The sequence below is a fragment of the Marmota flaviventris genome, chromosome 4 (assembly GCF_047511675.1).
Source record: "Marmota flaviventris isolate mMarFla1 chromosome 4, mMarFla1.hap1, whole genome shotgun sequence".
NCBI lineage: Eukaryota > Metazoa > Chordata > Mammalia > Rodentia > Sciuridae > Marmota > Marmota flaviventris.
Window position 1 is genome coordinate 36,096,964 of NC_092501.1, and position 16,759 is coordinate 36,113,722.

Sequence of the window (16,759 nt, forward strand, 5' to 3'; positions counted from 1 at the left end):
TATCTTCATTAGCCCCATCAAGTCAACTTGTCAGCATGTTTCACATGATTTGTGTGCTCCAAAGAGACTGACCTGTATAAGCTACATCAAGGGCGGTTTGTCCTTTGACTTCTGGTTAAGTTCAAGGGATGGAACTACCAGCAAGACACTGATACTATATAGAGATAAAGAGTGTGTGCAAGGTATTAATTCTTCTGGCACTCTTTCTGTTTGGTTGGCAAGACTTGATCATACTTGTCTACCAAAGATCATAGTTTTTTTTTTAAGATTGTAGTAATAGCAGTCTCCCCAATACCTCCAAACCTTTCACCATTATATGCTGTGGGACAGGAGATTTCGTCTCTCTCTCTCTCTCTCTTTTTTTTTTTGCTTAACCTTGCTCACACCTTTGTAAATAGTCTCTTCAGCAGATTCTCCTCTATTTTCCTCTTCATTGTGCCATCTGTTTCCTGGATCCTGAATGGCATAGCAATCCATCAGAATGATAGATTTTTAGAGATTGAAGGTAACTTTCATGAGATATAACTACTGTGCCATTCTTTACAACTAACATGACTTTACCAACATTTGTCATGGAATGACTCAGGTCCCTTAGTCTTTTCTCTGTTCACACTGTTGGAATCCATTGGCCAGATTACCCAACCTCATTGGCCTTCACTTGCCAGGAACTTAGTTGTAAGTACTAAAGCAAAAATGAACATTAATAAACTGTAAAGTACTCATCCAGCTAATCCTTAGTATGTGATTCTATCAAAATGAAAGGAAAAATTATGCCTACAACTGTAGACCCTGAGAAAAAGACAATTGAACTCAGATGTCCATGAATGCCCAGTTTGAGGAAGACTGGCACAGTGAATAAGCATATGAGCTTTGAAAACTTGTTAATGGTCAAATCTCAATTTGGCTGCCTCTAACAGTGTGACATCTCCTAACTCATTTAATGTTTCTGAATTTCAACTTTCTAATCTGAAGCATCTGCTTTGTTGTTTAATGCATTCAATTAGATTTTACTTGAGAAAATTTCAGTATAATATGCTATCTTGAAAACCCTAAAAAATATTTATTCAAAGCAAGAAAAAATTTTTGATAATGAGATGAGGTCAACTAGCCATACACACATCAAAAGCAGACACTGGTCTTCAGTTTCTTCATCAGTAAAAAAGGAAATGTTCCATAAGAGTGAAAGAGAGGCTAAGGGACTGGTTACCAAATTTTGAAAACAATAATGAGCCACTTAGATTGGACACACAGTCTGATGACTCACTATTGCATTTGCTCTCAGTCATCATGGAAAAAAACCCTAGAATCACATTTTGAAAAATGTAGAGAAATCTAACCAGTAAAAAACAAGTGATCGATAATTTTTAAAACCTTTGTTATCCTCTAAACATATTTATTGATGAAAGAAGAACAACAATTGAAAACCATATCCAACTTAATGCAATATGATTTATGATAAACTAACAATATTAGCTCTGCCTAAAAATTTCAGGAATTTCAAAATCTGTGTTTACAAACTTACCAAGTAGGTAGCAGACTAATTGTTCAGCAGATGATTCAATAAATCCTAATAATGCTTTGGTCTTAGTTTACAATTGTCCAACTTATAAATCAAGGATTACTAATTTGCTTTTGCTAAGTGTATATGGATTTGCTCATTATTCTAGACTGTTCTGCCGGTTTGTTGCCAATGTGGTAACTTTTACAATTTTAGTAGGATATAAACTAAGCTTTGGGCAGCATTGCTTTGAGGCCACCTTTTGCACTAACACTTTGTGAATTTACTTAAGTCATTTTATTGCTTCCATTATAGATGCATCTAGAATACCTCTCTATCAATTTCTTACGGCTTCCACAGCAAAGAACAATAAATTGGATGGCTTGAATTAAAAACTTATCATCTCATAATTCTGAAAGCTAAAGTCCAAAAGCAAGTTATCCACAGCACTGGTAACTTCTGGGAGTGTAGGGGGGCTGGATTTGGCTCATGCTTCAGTCATAGCTTCTGGTGATTTGTGAGCAATTCTTGGCAGCCCTGGACTTGTAGGCATATCACTCCAGTCCTCCACCTTCCCATGGTCTTCCATCTTTGTCTCTTCATATCATCTTCTCTTTGGTTGTGTGTCCCTGTTCAAATCTCTACATTTTATAAGGACCTCAGCCACATTGGATGAGTGCCCACCCTTATGACTTCATCTTACCTTGATAATATTGTAAAGAACCTATTTATAAATAATGTCATATAATTAGGTATGGGATGTTAAGATTTCTGTGTGCCTTTGGCACACTGTCTGTCTGAAGTCGTCTTTGTGTTGCTATGAATGAAAGACCCAACAAGAACAACTTATCGTTTATTTTAGCTCACAGTTTCAGAGGTTCAGTCTATGGTTTACTAGTTCTGGGCAAAGTGAAGCAGAACATCATGGCAGAAGGGTGTGGCATTGGAAAGTAGCTCTGGACATGACAGCCAGGAAGGGGGGGGGAGAGAGAGAGAGAGAGAGAGAGAGAGAGAGAGCGCTCTCTGCTCACTAGGGACAAAATATAATCCCCAAATGCATGTCCCCCTCAACCTACATCTTCCTGCCATACCCGACCTGACTATAGTTGCCACCCAGTTTATCCATTAATGTGGACTAATCCACCAATTAGTTTACAGCTTTCACAATCTAATCATTTCACTTCTAAACATACTTGCATTGTCTTACACATGAGCTTTTGGGGGGACACCTCATGTTCAAACCATAACACTGCCCCAAACACTTTCTGGTAAAAGGTGAGCAGGTCTTTGAGGTTTAGCATGTAACTTGCCTTAGGCAACTTGTGTCATGGAAGAAATATTTCTGTAAACCAAGGGCTAAGCTGTAAAGATGATGAAGAAGGGACATTTACTGTATATCATTAAAGTCTGCCTCAGGATCAACTTCTGGCATTCAGATTAGGTCTCTATGTGAAGAAAAGTTCCAGGGAATTCTCTCAAAAGAAGGTTCTCTAAGAGACAGTTCTGCTGCTATTGAATGTCCCTTTCTCTGTCAGGTGGCTATGACAATGCATGAGGTAAATCTACTCAGCCCTAATTTACCAGGGAAAAGCTGTTGGGTCTTAGTCTATCACAGCACCTGACCTTGTTCCCCATAGATTACTCCCAGTCAACCTGATGGAGACAGCAATACTGAAGTAGGCCCATTGATGGGGGAACATGGACTCTCATACTCCAATGTTTTTGGTGAAACTTTCTTAGATACAAGGTGAATTAGGACACTTTCACCAGTTTCCTTTCCTCTTTCCTTCACTCAGGGCCAGGCTTGCATGGTGGTTGGATACCTTTCCCAGTTTCCTCCGACTCCTTTCCATTTTCTATCCAAAGTATTTTTCCTATCAAAAATTCTTTCATTTTAATGCTGTCTTTTGTTGTTTAGGAAATCTTTTTTACTTTGAAAACATTTCAAACTTATAGGAAAATGTTAAGAGTGGCACAGTGAACTCCCACATAACCTTTGATCATATTCTCAGTTATCCCTATGTTGGCACTTGCTTCTATAAGGACCCATCCCCAAATACCACAAACTCAGAACTGTTACCATTTTTGACCACACCCTTAAGACATTCTCCCTCTTTTTCTCTCCCCTTTCTATCTAATTTTAAGAAAATAGTACACAATTATTCCAGAAGATGATCTTGAAATAGTGTTAGGAGCCAATCAAACTGTTAAGTGTATATGTAACTTTCTTATAGATCCTAACTTGTCTTCAAGAATTTATTTTGACCTTGTTCTTAGACTGTAATTTGAATCACTTTAAAACCACACTAATGCATTCAAAAAAATGAATATATATCCCTTTCTGTTTAATTGTTACACGTTCCTTGAAAATAGCTTTTAAATGGCTTTTATAAAGCTTTTAAAGCTTTATTTCAGATAAAACATGTGCTTTGTTCAATTGTATAATCCCTACCAAAAGCAATACCAATGTATTTTGAGGTTATAATTTTCAAAAGGATACTTGAAATACAACTTCATTCTGATTCTAAATGAAAGGAACTAGGAATAATATTTGCACCACTGAACAGAACATTGGGACGCGACTGTAGCAGTCTTATAGTTGAAACTTGAGGAGCAGACTCCTGCATTCCAATGCAGCTCAGTATGTGAATACAAAATATTAAGTTAAGTTTTTAACTGCCACAACCATTCCAAAGCCTATGCATCTTCTTCAGCATGCCAAACATGAGGCACTCATTCAATTTATCTGGATAGCAAGTGACCCACCAACTGCCCCACTGACATTGCAGGACTTACTGAACTTGTTATCAACCTAGACTTCTTGTGGGGGGAGGCAATAACAGCTTTTGTCCCTCAATTTACTGTGTTTAATATCTACTTCATAGAAACATAACACAATGGGGGATGCTTTCACAGACTTATACGAGATCTCTGTCAAATTCTTTTAAGTAACTCTCAGTGTTACATCAAACTTTATAATGGGACATTGGACTTGGATATAACAGCCATCTCTGTATCCACCAAAGTTCTCCTGAGCACCTCTACTTTATATGTCTAACTTAACAGACCCTCTCTTAGGGTGGAATACAAAGGGTAGACTTCTATACCCAGGGTGGCTATATATTTCTTTTTAAATTCACTGGTCCACTGATGTTCCATGAATGTAGATTTTCCAGTACCGCATTCACCACCACCACACAATACAAGTTTGAACAAATCTTGGGGGCTCTCTTTGGACAGGCATTGTGACTTTCCTTTCAGAAATGTTTCTGTGCCCATCTGACTGAGGCTCTGAAGTCATTTTTTTTTTTTTTTTTTTTTGGTACTGGGGATTGAACCTATGCATTCAAGCCAAGCACTCTACAAACTGAGCTATATCCCCAGCCCTTCAGTAAAAAATTATAAGTCTTCTCTTACCAGATGCTGAATTAAAGATCTTGGCAATGCAAAATAAAATTGGTTAAATTAAAAATATATATACCTAGAGTTCGTCTACTCCTCCCATGCTCTCCCTCCCTACCCCTCTAAGAGTCAGTCACCTTTTATCAGAGAAAACATTTGTTTTTTTGGGATTGGCTAATGTCACTTAACATGGGCAGAGGGGTGGGAGGGGAAGGGAGGGGGCAGAGGGTTAGCAGTGATGGTGAAATGTGATGGACATCATTATCCAAGGACACGTATGAAAACATGAAATGGTATCAACATTCTTTATATACAACAGAGATATGAAAAATTGTGCTCTATATGTGTAATAAGAATTGTAATGCATTCCCCTGTAATATATTTAAAAAATAAATTCAATTAATTATACACACACACACACACACACACATACACACTCTTAAAGTGGTAATGGAAAACCAGTCTCATAGTTTCAATAAAAATGATTAAAAACACATGAAAAACTTGCTCTCTGTTTTACATTCCAAGGGTGGATAGGTCTGGTCTTATTTTCCTGAGTTTAATTCTTTAATTAATTTACCCTAATGATTTTCTGGAACACTTTCTGCTTTTACTTTAATCCAATTTTGACTCTGTATTCAATCTTTACAGTGATATCTTCCTAAATTTGTTAGAGCTGCATTTGTCACAACTGCTATCAATTTGATCCATCACTTATAAGAGTTAACAATTAAATTTGGAGCCATTCTATTTGTACATTGCATTGTTGACATTTCAGAAGCAGTCAATTTTATTTTCTTATAAATAACTAGTTTTGCAACAATGTTTTACTTGTCTATTAATCAATGTGTCTCAAAAATTCTTGAAGGTGCTGAAGGAAAGTTGGATTAACATCAAAGCAATTGAATTAATCACAAAATTAATGCCTGAGGTATTGCTTTAAAAATTCATGACCGGGCAAAATATGAGGTGTATAGGAAGGAATCTAGTGAAGCACTTGTGTTGCTATGGGGACAGAATTTGTAGGTGACCTTAAAAGAGAATTAATTTGTTTGCATACTTCTTTTGTGCAGCTTCATTCTGTTTGTCCGTGGTCAAAGTTTATATGTTTGACAAAAAATGGCAAGTTGGAAATGATTATTCTAGTATTTATAACAGTCTTGGATGGATCAGATAAAAAAAATCACACTGGTGATTTGGTTTACACTCCAAACAAGTCGCCTAATATAAATTGTATGTATGCATGTGTGGCATTTTTTAAATTGTTCAAATGTCAGACCCCAATTTCCTATAGTGATGAACCAAGTTTTTAGCCTAGACCATCCCCCTTGATGATCACACATCTCTCTCTCTCTCTCTCTCTCACACACACACACACACACACACATACACACACATACCATTTCTGGAAAAATGCTTTTAATTTTTTTTACTAGAAACATCCAAAACTCTATAAAAGGCAAATAATTACCTGGTGAAGATAGAAGAGCAAATGATCATCAAAGTTGCTCTTGCTCGAAGAGAATTTGCCAACTTAAATTTTGATGTAAATAACCCCAAAGGAAAGAAATCAAATTCTAGAACTCAGATATAGAGCCTAACAGAAGACTTTCTTTACATTAAACTGAAGCCTCCAAATATCTATAACACAGAACAAGAGTAACCTGGAAACACGATTGACTTCCATCCAACTCCAAGTCATAAGGCTGCCTTGTAATTGATCAGAGAAGGGCAAATGATTTTTGAAAACTGTTCACTGACCTGCCCTTGCAAAGATTTTTAGGCCACTTTGTGTTAACTGATGAGTTGAGAAATCCTCAACTTAAAGTTCATTTACTGTGGTCACAAACTAATAGTATTCCTAGAACTGGAGACAGCTATAGAAATTCTCTGGAACAATGCACCTTCATTCTAAGTTCAAAAAATTCTTTTATTTTTTTTTTGAGGTGTTGTCTTGATTGTGAAAAAGCATTTTTATTCTCCATTTTTAAAATTTATATATGACAGCAAAATGCATTACAATTCTTATTACACATATAGAGCACAAATTTTTCATGTCTCTGGTTGTGTACAAAGTATATTCACACCAATTCATGTCTTTATACATGTATTTTGGATAATAATGATCATTACATTCCACCATCATTTCTAACTCCATGCCCCCTCCCTTCCCCTCCAACCCCTCTGCCCTATCTAGAGTTTGTCTATTCCTCCCATGCTCCCTCTCCCTACCCCACTATGTATCTGCCTGCTTATATCAAATAAAACATTTGGCATTTGGTTTTGGGGGATTGGCTAATTTCACTTAGTATTATCTTCTCTAACTCCATCCATTTACCTGCAAATGCGATGATTTTATTCTCTTTTATTGCTGAGTAATATTCCATTGTGTATATAGGCCATATTTTTTTTATATACATTCATCTATTAAAGGGCATCTAGGTTGGTTCCACAGTTTAGCTATTGTGAATTATCCTGCTATAAACATTGATGTGGCTGTGTCCCTGTAGTATGCTGTTTTTAAGTCCTTGGGTATAGACCGAGGAGAAGGATAGCTGGGTCAAATGATATTTCCATTCCCAATTTTCCAAGAAATCTCCATACTGCTTTCCATATTGGCTGCACCAATTTGCAGTCCCACCAGCAGTATATGTGTGTACCTTTTTCCCCACATCCTTGCCAACACTTATTGTTGTTTATATGTATATTAGCTGCCATTCTGACTGGAGCCAGATGAAATGTGAGAGTAGTTTTGATTTGCATTTCTCTAATTGCTAATGATGATGAACATTTTTTCGTATATTTGTTGATTGATTGTATATCATCTTCTGAGAAGTGTCTGTTCAGGTCCTTGGCGCATTTATTGATTGGGTTATTTGTTATTTTGATGTGCTCTATCTGATGTGTGATGGGTAAAGATTTGCTCCCAAGATGTAGGTTTTCTGTTCACCTCACAGATTGTTTCTTTGGCTGAGAAGAAACTTTTTAGTTTGAGTCCATCCCATTTATTGATTCTTGATTTTAATTCTTGAGCCACAGGAGTCTTATTAAGGAAGTTGAGGCCTAATCCCACATGATGGAGATTAGGGCCTACTTTTTCTTCTATTAGACACAGGGTCTCTGGTTTTATTCCCAAATCCTTGAACCATTTTGAGTTGATTTTTGAAAACTGGTCACTGACCTGCCCTTGCAAAGATTTTCAGGCCAGTTTGTGTCTACTGATGAGTTGAGAAATCCTCAACTTAAAATTCATTTACTATGGTCACAAATTAACAGTATTCCTAGAAGGAGAGACAACTGAAGAACTTCTCTGGAATAATGCACTGTCATGTTAGACTTCAAATTATTCTTTTTTTTATTGGTTGTTCAAAACATTACAAAGCTCATGATATATCATCTTTCATACATTTGACTCAAGTGGGTTATGAACTCCCATTTTTACCCCAAATAAAAATTGCAGAATCACATCGGTTACACACTCACATTTTTACATAATGGCATATTAGTGACTGTTGTATTCTGCTACCTTTCCTATCCCCTACTATCCCCCCTCCCCTCCCCTCCCATCTTCCCTCTCTACCTCATCTGCTGTTGTTCAATTCTCTCCCTTGTTTCCGCCCCCCTTCCCCTCACAACCTCTTATATGTAATTTTGTGTAACATTGAGGGTCTCCTACCATTTCCATATGATTTCCCTTCTCTCTCCCTTTCTCTCCCCTCACTCGTCTCTGTTTAATGTTAATCTTTTCCTCATGCTCTTCCTCGCTGTTATGTTCTTAGTTGCTCTCTTTATATCAAAGAAGACATTTGGCATTTGTTTTTTAAAGATTGGCTAGCTTCGCTTAGCATAATCTGCTCTAATGCCATCCATTTCCCTGCAAATTCCATGATTTTGTCATTTTTTATTGCTGCGTAATACTCCATTGTGTATAAATACCACATTTTTTTATCCATTCATCTATTGAAGGGCATCTAGGTTGGTTCCACAGTCTAGCTATTGTGAATTGTGCCGCTATGATCATTGATGTGGCAGTATCCCTATAGTACGCTCTTTTAAGATCCTCAGGGAATAGTCCGAGAAGGGCGATAGCTGGGTCAAAGGGTGGATCCATTCCCAGCTTTCCCAGGAATCTCCATACTGCTTTCCAAATTGGCCACACCAATTTGCAGTCCCACCAGCAATGTACAAGTGTACCCTTTTCCCCACATCCTCGCCAACACTTATTGTTGTTTGACTTCATAATGGCTGCCAATCTTACTGGAGTGAGATGGTATCTTAGGGTGGTTTTGATTTGCATTTCTCTGACTGCTAGAGAGGGTGAGCATTTTTTCATGTACTTGTTGATTGATTGTATGTCCTCCTCTGAGAAGTGTCTGCTCAGGTCCTTGGCCCATTTGTTGACTGGGTTATTTGTTATTGTTTAATTTTTTGAGTTCTTTGTATATTCTGGATATTAGGGCTCTATCTGAAGTGTGAGGGGTAAAAATTTGTTCCCAGGATGTAGGCTCTCTATTTACCTCTCTTATTGTTTCTCTTGCTGAGAAAAAACTTTTTAGTTTAAGTAGGTCCCATTTGTTTATTCTTGTTATTAACTCTTGGGCTATGGGCGTTCTATTAAGGAATTTGGAGCCCGACCCCACAGTATGTAGATCATAGCCAACTTTTTCTTGTATCATACGCAGTGTCTCTGATTTGATATCTAGCTCCTTGATCCATTTTGAGTTAACTTTTGTTCATGGCGAGAGAAATGGATTCAGTTTCATTTTGTTGCATATGGATTTCCAATTTTCCCAGCACCATTTGTTGAAGATGCTATCCTTCCTCCATTGCATGCTTTTAGCCCCTTTATCAAATATAAGAAAGTTGTAATTTTGTGGATTGGTCTCTGTGTCCTCTATTCTGTACCATTGGTCCACCTGCCTGTTTTGGTACCAGTACCATTCTGTTTTTTTTTTTTTTTTTTTACAATTGCTCTGTAGTACAGTTTGAGATCTGGTATCGCTATACCTCCAGATTCACACTTCCTGCTTAGAATTGCTTTTGCTATTCTGGGTCTTTTGTTTTTCCATATGAATTTCATGATTGCTTTATCTATTTCTACAAGATATGTCGTTGGAATTTTGATTGGCATCGCATTAAACCTGTAGAGAACTTTGGGTAATATCGCCATTTTGATGATGTTAGTTCTGCCTATCCATGAACAGGGTACATTTTTTCCATCTTCTAAGATCTTCTTCTATCTCTCTCTTTAGGGTTCTGTAGTTTTCATTGTATAAATCTTTCACCTCTTTTGTTAGGTTGATTCCCAAGTATCTTATTTTTTTTTGAGGATATTGTGAATGGAGTGGTTTTCCTCATTTCCATTTCAGAAGTTTTGTTGCTGATATACAGGAATGCCTTTGATTTATGCGTGTTGATTTTATATCCTGCCACTTTGCTGAATTCATTTATTAACTCTAGCAGTTAATAAATGAATAATAAGACATATATATATATATATATATATATATATATATATATATATATATATTTTTTTTTTTTTTAAGAAAATGGAATGGTACTCATCAAAGATAACATTTGTTTTGCTTTCCTGGAAAATGTCTCCATTTTATCATCAATCTTGAAATGTATTTGTTCCTGGGTTTAGAATTTTGGATTTTTTTTTAAAGAGAGATAGAGATTGAGAGAGAGAGAGAGAGAGAGAGAGAGAGAGAGAGAGAGAGAGAGAGAGTGTTTTAATATCTATTACTTTTTAGTTTTCGGCGGACACAACATCTTTGTTTGTATGTGGTACTGAGGGTCGAACCCTGGCCACACGCATGCCAGCCGTGTGCGCTAACGCTTAAGCCACATCCCCAGCCCATAGAATTTTGGATTTTCACCTATGTACTGCCAACTGATTTACTGTATAATTGGACTGTCTTCTGACTTGTTGCTGGTGAGTTAGAGTGTGAATTAATGACAGCCTCTTTGAAAGTAATATCTTTTTTTAAATCTTTGGCTTTTGGTTTGTAATTAGGATTCTACATTTCACCATAACATAGATTTCTTTTCCTCTACCTTGCTCTGGAAGTCTTGGGATTTTTGAATCTACACATTTCCATCAATTTTGGAAGTCACTTAGCCATTGTTCCTTCCATTATTGCTTCTACTCTCTCTCTACTCTTTCCTTATATTCTGAAACTCTGATTAAATAGATATTGGGCCTCTTCATTTCCATTAGGTCATTTTTATATTGTCTTCTTACACACATATTTTCAAGTTTGTATTTCCTCAATGTCTTAAGCATAGCTGATTTGTAATCTGTTCATCTACTTCCATTACCATTACATGTGGCTCTGTCTGTGATCTCTTCCTTCTGTGATGCTTGCTTGAGGTAGGTACAAGGTTTCCATGTGCCCTTTTGCTTAATTCCTTGTCTTTGAAAGTATTTATTTGCAATGGTCTCTGAGGCATTGTATGAAGACTTATTCCTCTAGAAAGGATTTTTTTTTTCTTTTCCCATGAGAATTGGGGCCAATTCTACTCTGGGATCACTTTTTAAGGGTTTATTTTTTTTTTCTTATGACCAAATATTTATGACTTGTGAATGCAAATCTGCCTGACAACTGACCTACAGTCATTTGCTCTTCACTGTGTTATTGATTTTCTTCTGTGCCCTGAGACTTCCCCTGTTGCTAAACAAAGTTGTCAAACCTGGAGTTTAAAGTTTCTATATTTGTTAAATGCCATAGGAACAAATGTAGTTTCAGTGTCCAGTTTCCTATTTTTCCTTAGGATTTAAACTGCTAGTATCTAACTGTCTCCACCCCATTGTTTTATGCTCTTGAGGCAATTCTAAAAAAATATATATTTTTTAGCTTTTCTTCAGCAAGAGATGTTTGCTCATTTATCTCACTGTTTTCTCTGAAATGAGACATCTTACTCTGAATTTTTATTATAGTTCTAAAAGAGAAATTTATCCTTTTCCACCTGAATGGTCTTATTTAAATTCATTTATTCTTTTCAATTTAATATCAGAATCCTAATAAACTAAAAAGAATAATAGTCTATTCTTAATAAGTGGGGCTTTGGTACTTTTCTGGTGGTATACTTTTTTCTTTTATTATTATTATTAATTATTATTGCTTATATTTGACAGGTTGATTTAGAATCTTGCTACTGAAAACTCCATCACCAAGTCCATTTAAATTAAAACAAGAATCTACAGATGTTTTCGTTAGTTGGATTATAATGATTTTTCTTTCTATTTGAAGCAAATCATTCTTTAATCAGCAGGCAGCACGAGGAATAGTTATCAATTTACAGTATAATTTGTGGTAAGGAAGAGACCTAATTTCTTTCACTAGGGAAAAAGAATTTTAAGTATATGTGGTCCTTTTTAAATCATATTTTCTCTTCTACTTTTTTTTTTTTCAGTACTAGGAGTTGAACCCACAGGCACTTAACCACTGAGCCACACACATCCCCAGCCTTATTTATTTATTTGTTTATTTATCTGTTTTAAAACAGTATCTCACTAGATTGCTTACGGCCTTGCTGAATTGCTGAGGCTGGCCCTGAACCTGCAATCCTCCTGTCTCAGCCTTCCTGAGACACTGAGATTCCAGGTGTGAGCCACCATACTTGTCTTCTATTTAAACAGCAAATCAATAGTATTTGGAGCAAGAAATCAGTATCTCTCTCCATACATTTCTTTTTTTTTTTAACATCTTATTTACTTTTATTCACTTTCTTAGGTGCTTTTTTTAATGATTTTAAAAAAATAAATGGCAGCGGAATGCATTACAATTCTTCTTACACATATACAGCACAATTTTTCATATCTCTGGTTGTATATAAAATAAGTTATCCCCAATTCGTGTCTTCATACATGTACTTTGGATAATGATGTCTATCACATTCCACCATTCTTGCTAGTCCCCTGCCCCCTCCCTTTCCCTCTGCCCCCTCTTCCCTATCTAGAATTCATCTATTCCTCCCATGCTCCCCCTCCCTACCCCACTATGAATCAGCTTCTTTATATTAGAGAAAACTTTCAGCATTTTTATTTTGAGGATTGGCTAACTTCACTTATCGTTATCTTTTCCATCGCCATCCATTTACCTGCAAATGCCATGATTTTATTTTCTTTTGTTGTTGAGTAATATTCCATTGTGTATATATGCCACATTTTTTTAATCCATTCATCCACTGAAGGGCATCTAGGTTGGCTTCACAGTTTAGCTATTGTGATTTATGCTGCTATAAACATCGATGTGACTGGGTCCCTGTAGTATGCTGTTCTTAAGTCCTTTGGGTATAGACTGAGGAGAGAGATAGCTGATTTCCAAAGAATCTCCATATCGCTCTCCATATTGGCTATACCAATTTGCAGTCCCACCAGCAGTGTATAAGTGTAGCCTTTACCCCACATCCTCTCCAACACTTATTGTTGTTTATCTTCGTAATTGCTGCCATTCTGACTGGAGTGAGAAGATATCTTAGAGTAATTTTGATTTGCATTTCTCTAATTGCTAAAGTTGATGGATGTTTTTTCAAATATTTGTTGATTGAGTATCATTTTCTGAGAAGTGTCTGTTCAGGTCTTTGGCCCATTTGTTGATTGGGTGATTTGCTTTTTTGGTGCTTATATACCAAGTTCTTTATATACCCTAGAGATTAGTGCTCTATCTGATGTGTGAGGGGTAAAATTGCTCCCAGGATATAGGCTCTCTGTTCACCTCACGGATTGTTTCTTTTGCTAAGAAGAAACTTTTTCATTTGATTTCATACCATTTATAGATTCTTGATTTTAATTCTTACGCTATAGAAGTCTTATTAAGAAAGTTAGGCATAATCTCACATGATGAAGATTAAGGCCTACTTTTTCTTCTATTAGATGCAGAGTCTCTGGTTTAATTCCTAGGTCTTTGATCCACTTTGAGTTGAGTTTTGTGCATGGTGAGAGATATGGATTTAATTTCATTTTGTTGCATATGGATCTTTAGTTTTTCCAGCACCATTTGCTATCTTTTCTCCAATGCATGTTTTTGACACCTTTGTCTAATAAATAAGAGACCCAGAATAGCTAAACAATCCTTAGCAGGAAGAGTGAAGCAGGTGGCATCACTATACCAGACCTTAAACTATACTACAGAGCAATAGTAAGAAAAACAACGTAGTATTGGCACCAAAATAGACTGTAGACCAATGGTACAGAATAGAGGACACAGAGTAATCCACAAAATTATAATTTTCTTAGGTGTTTTTAAAAAAAGTTTTAAAGAAGTGTTTCAAAACCTCTTCCATGAAAAATATTAATATGCATTTAAATCATATTTGTGCACTCTAAGAATCATTTTATATTCACTCATTTATCAATACCAAATATTTAACATATGTCTACTAAGCACTGATTATGTGAAACCCTTGGTCTTTGGGAGTTCAGTGTAGGCAACAGGCTCTAATTGAAGACAAACGTCTATGAATAAAATAAAATCATCTAAAATACTAATTTGATTAAACTTGTAAGTACAAGTTCTTTCAAGTCATTTATCCCTTATTGAAAATATGTCCTTTTCTTTCCCTCTGTTTATTGGTGCTTTGATCTGTGTTGAAAACAAATATCAGCAATTCAAGGAGCAGCTACATTTATGGCTTCATTTTTTTAAAACTATGCACTCTCAGGAAAGTTTTAATTTTGAATGTGTTTTGGGCTTGCAGTTTGTTGAGCCATCCTGGGGGACCAATTCTAAGTTAGGAAAGTGCACAGTTATTGGAGTCAAAGCTTCAGTTTTAGCTCCATCATTTCTTACCATTATCTGAGCCTTAATGGTTTCATCCAGAAAAGAAAAGTGGGCATTTAAGTTAACCAGGTCAGGATCAGTAGGGTTTGTTAAATTTCACCTAACTATCCTAGACTTCATTAATTGGAATCCCTGGGAGTGTGCTCTAGGTGAAATGAAATTTATACACATACACACATATTTCTATACTTTGATGAAGTCCTTTTAGGTCCAAAAGCCTAGATAGCCTGTTATTTAGTTGAATCCTAACAATATATTTGATGTTGGGTTTCAGTATCTCTATTTCCCTATTAAGGAACTTGAGTGTCAGAGAAGTTTAGTGATTTGCCCAAAGAGGCAGCTAGAAGAGGAAGAGTCAGGACTCAGAGCCATTTTCACTTCCTAGATGCAGACTCTTCCAACTACAACAGAAGTATATCCTGCATGTTAAGCTGTGGGCACATCAAGAAAGACTACAATAAGGGAACAAAGGTTATTACAAATAATCACCAATGTTTTCAAAATTACAGTTTCAAACACATTGGGATAGAATAATATACTTCACTAAAATGCATATTCTCGCCTATGTATTGATGGCACTGAGTAGCTGCAAAACAAAATACCCCCCCCCCAAATCATCACGTTATTAAAGCCATCCCTTAAAAACACAATCTGCACAATGTTACATGGCTTAAATCATGTAACAGTTGCCTACTGAATATAATTTAAACTTCTCATCTTATAATAGGAGCCGATTTTGATCTGACCTTGCCTCTCGGCCTCATTTATATTCATATAAGTTGCTCTAGGCATACCAAGTATCTCATACCTTTTAAAAATTCCTAGCCTCTGTTCCTGCTTCTTGGAATACCCTCCCTAAATATCCCTTCACAGTTCCACATCCCACTGACACCCTCCCTTTCCTGTCCAGTGAACTGCTGTTCTTAATTTGAAGCTGTCCAAATGTCACGTTAGCTGAGAGACCTTGTCTGACTATGTAGACACAATTTCCCAAGCCTCAATTCTCAGATGGTACTACATTTCCACTTCAGTGAAACTTTAGCTAACTGATAGAAAGTATTTCTTTGTATTCCCCACTGGATTCTTTGTTTTTGAAAGTAGAGTGCCTTATTCATATCTGTATACTCAGTGCTTAGCACTACATAAACGCTTAAATTAATTAATTAAAATCATAAAATATGCACACAAGAGTCAGTTCTTTTATGTGATTAGAGATTTGAAAGTTTGACCCTCTTTCATCTATTCTTTTCCTTTCTGTACCTTCATGCCATGCCTAGAGCTGCAGAGGTGAAGGCTCGCCTTCTACTTTGGTCCCAGCATGGTTGTAGAAAGTGATTTTTTCCAAGGAAGTAAATTGTTGTGACTGCTGTTGTGGAAGGTGATATAAATCAGATTCTAAAACAAGTTTGCATGTACTTAACTGATGGAAGACATGCACTGTGTTTAGGAAAGCATACTGTGTCTAGATTCCTTCTATAGAGTTAGCCAGGTTTTGAGTACGGGAACAAGATGCTGTGGGGTGGCACAGGGTGCTAGCGTACAATCCTGAAAAGAGTAGGAGAAGGCTTTGGTGAGTGACTATCCAGAGCATTGCGTATGGGAGGAGGCTGGACTTCCTAAAATTGGTTTCATAAGCAGGTGTATGTCTAGAGCAAAGATTCAAGAGCTTCCTTACATTTCAGTATAATCTCCATGGATCATCTAGTTCTCCTGCCTTTATTTGGCATTTCCAAGAAAGCCTTTAAAGCTTATTCATTTTCCTAAATAGACTTCCCTCTAGGCACATCCACTGACCATTGACAGGAGCATTAAATGAGATCATTGGTAAAAAAGCCTAAAGCTTAATGTTTGACATGCAGCTTGCTCAAAACAAATGGTAGCTGAATGTGAATCACTGTAAATTAGCAAATTGATCCTCTGGTTTACAAATCAGCCTAGGGAGAACTTGAGCACGACTTTAATGAGGCAACCTGCCAGGCTATGGAACACAAGAAGGCATAAGACCACAGCCATAGGGAACAGACCCTGCAGCTGTCACGAGCAGCTTCTCAGCCTTGTCTGGTTACCAGGA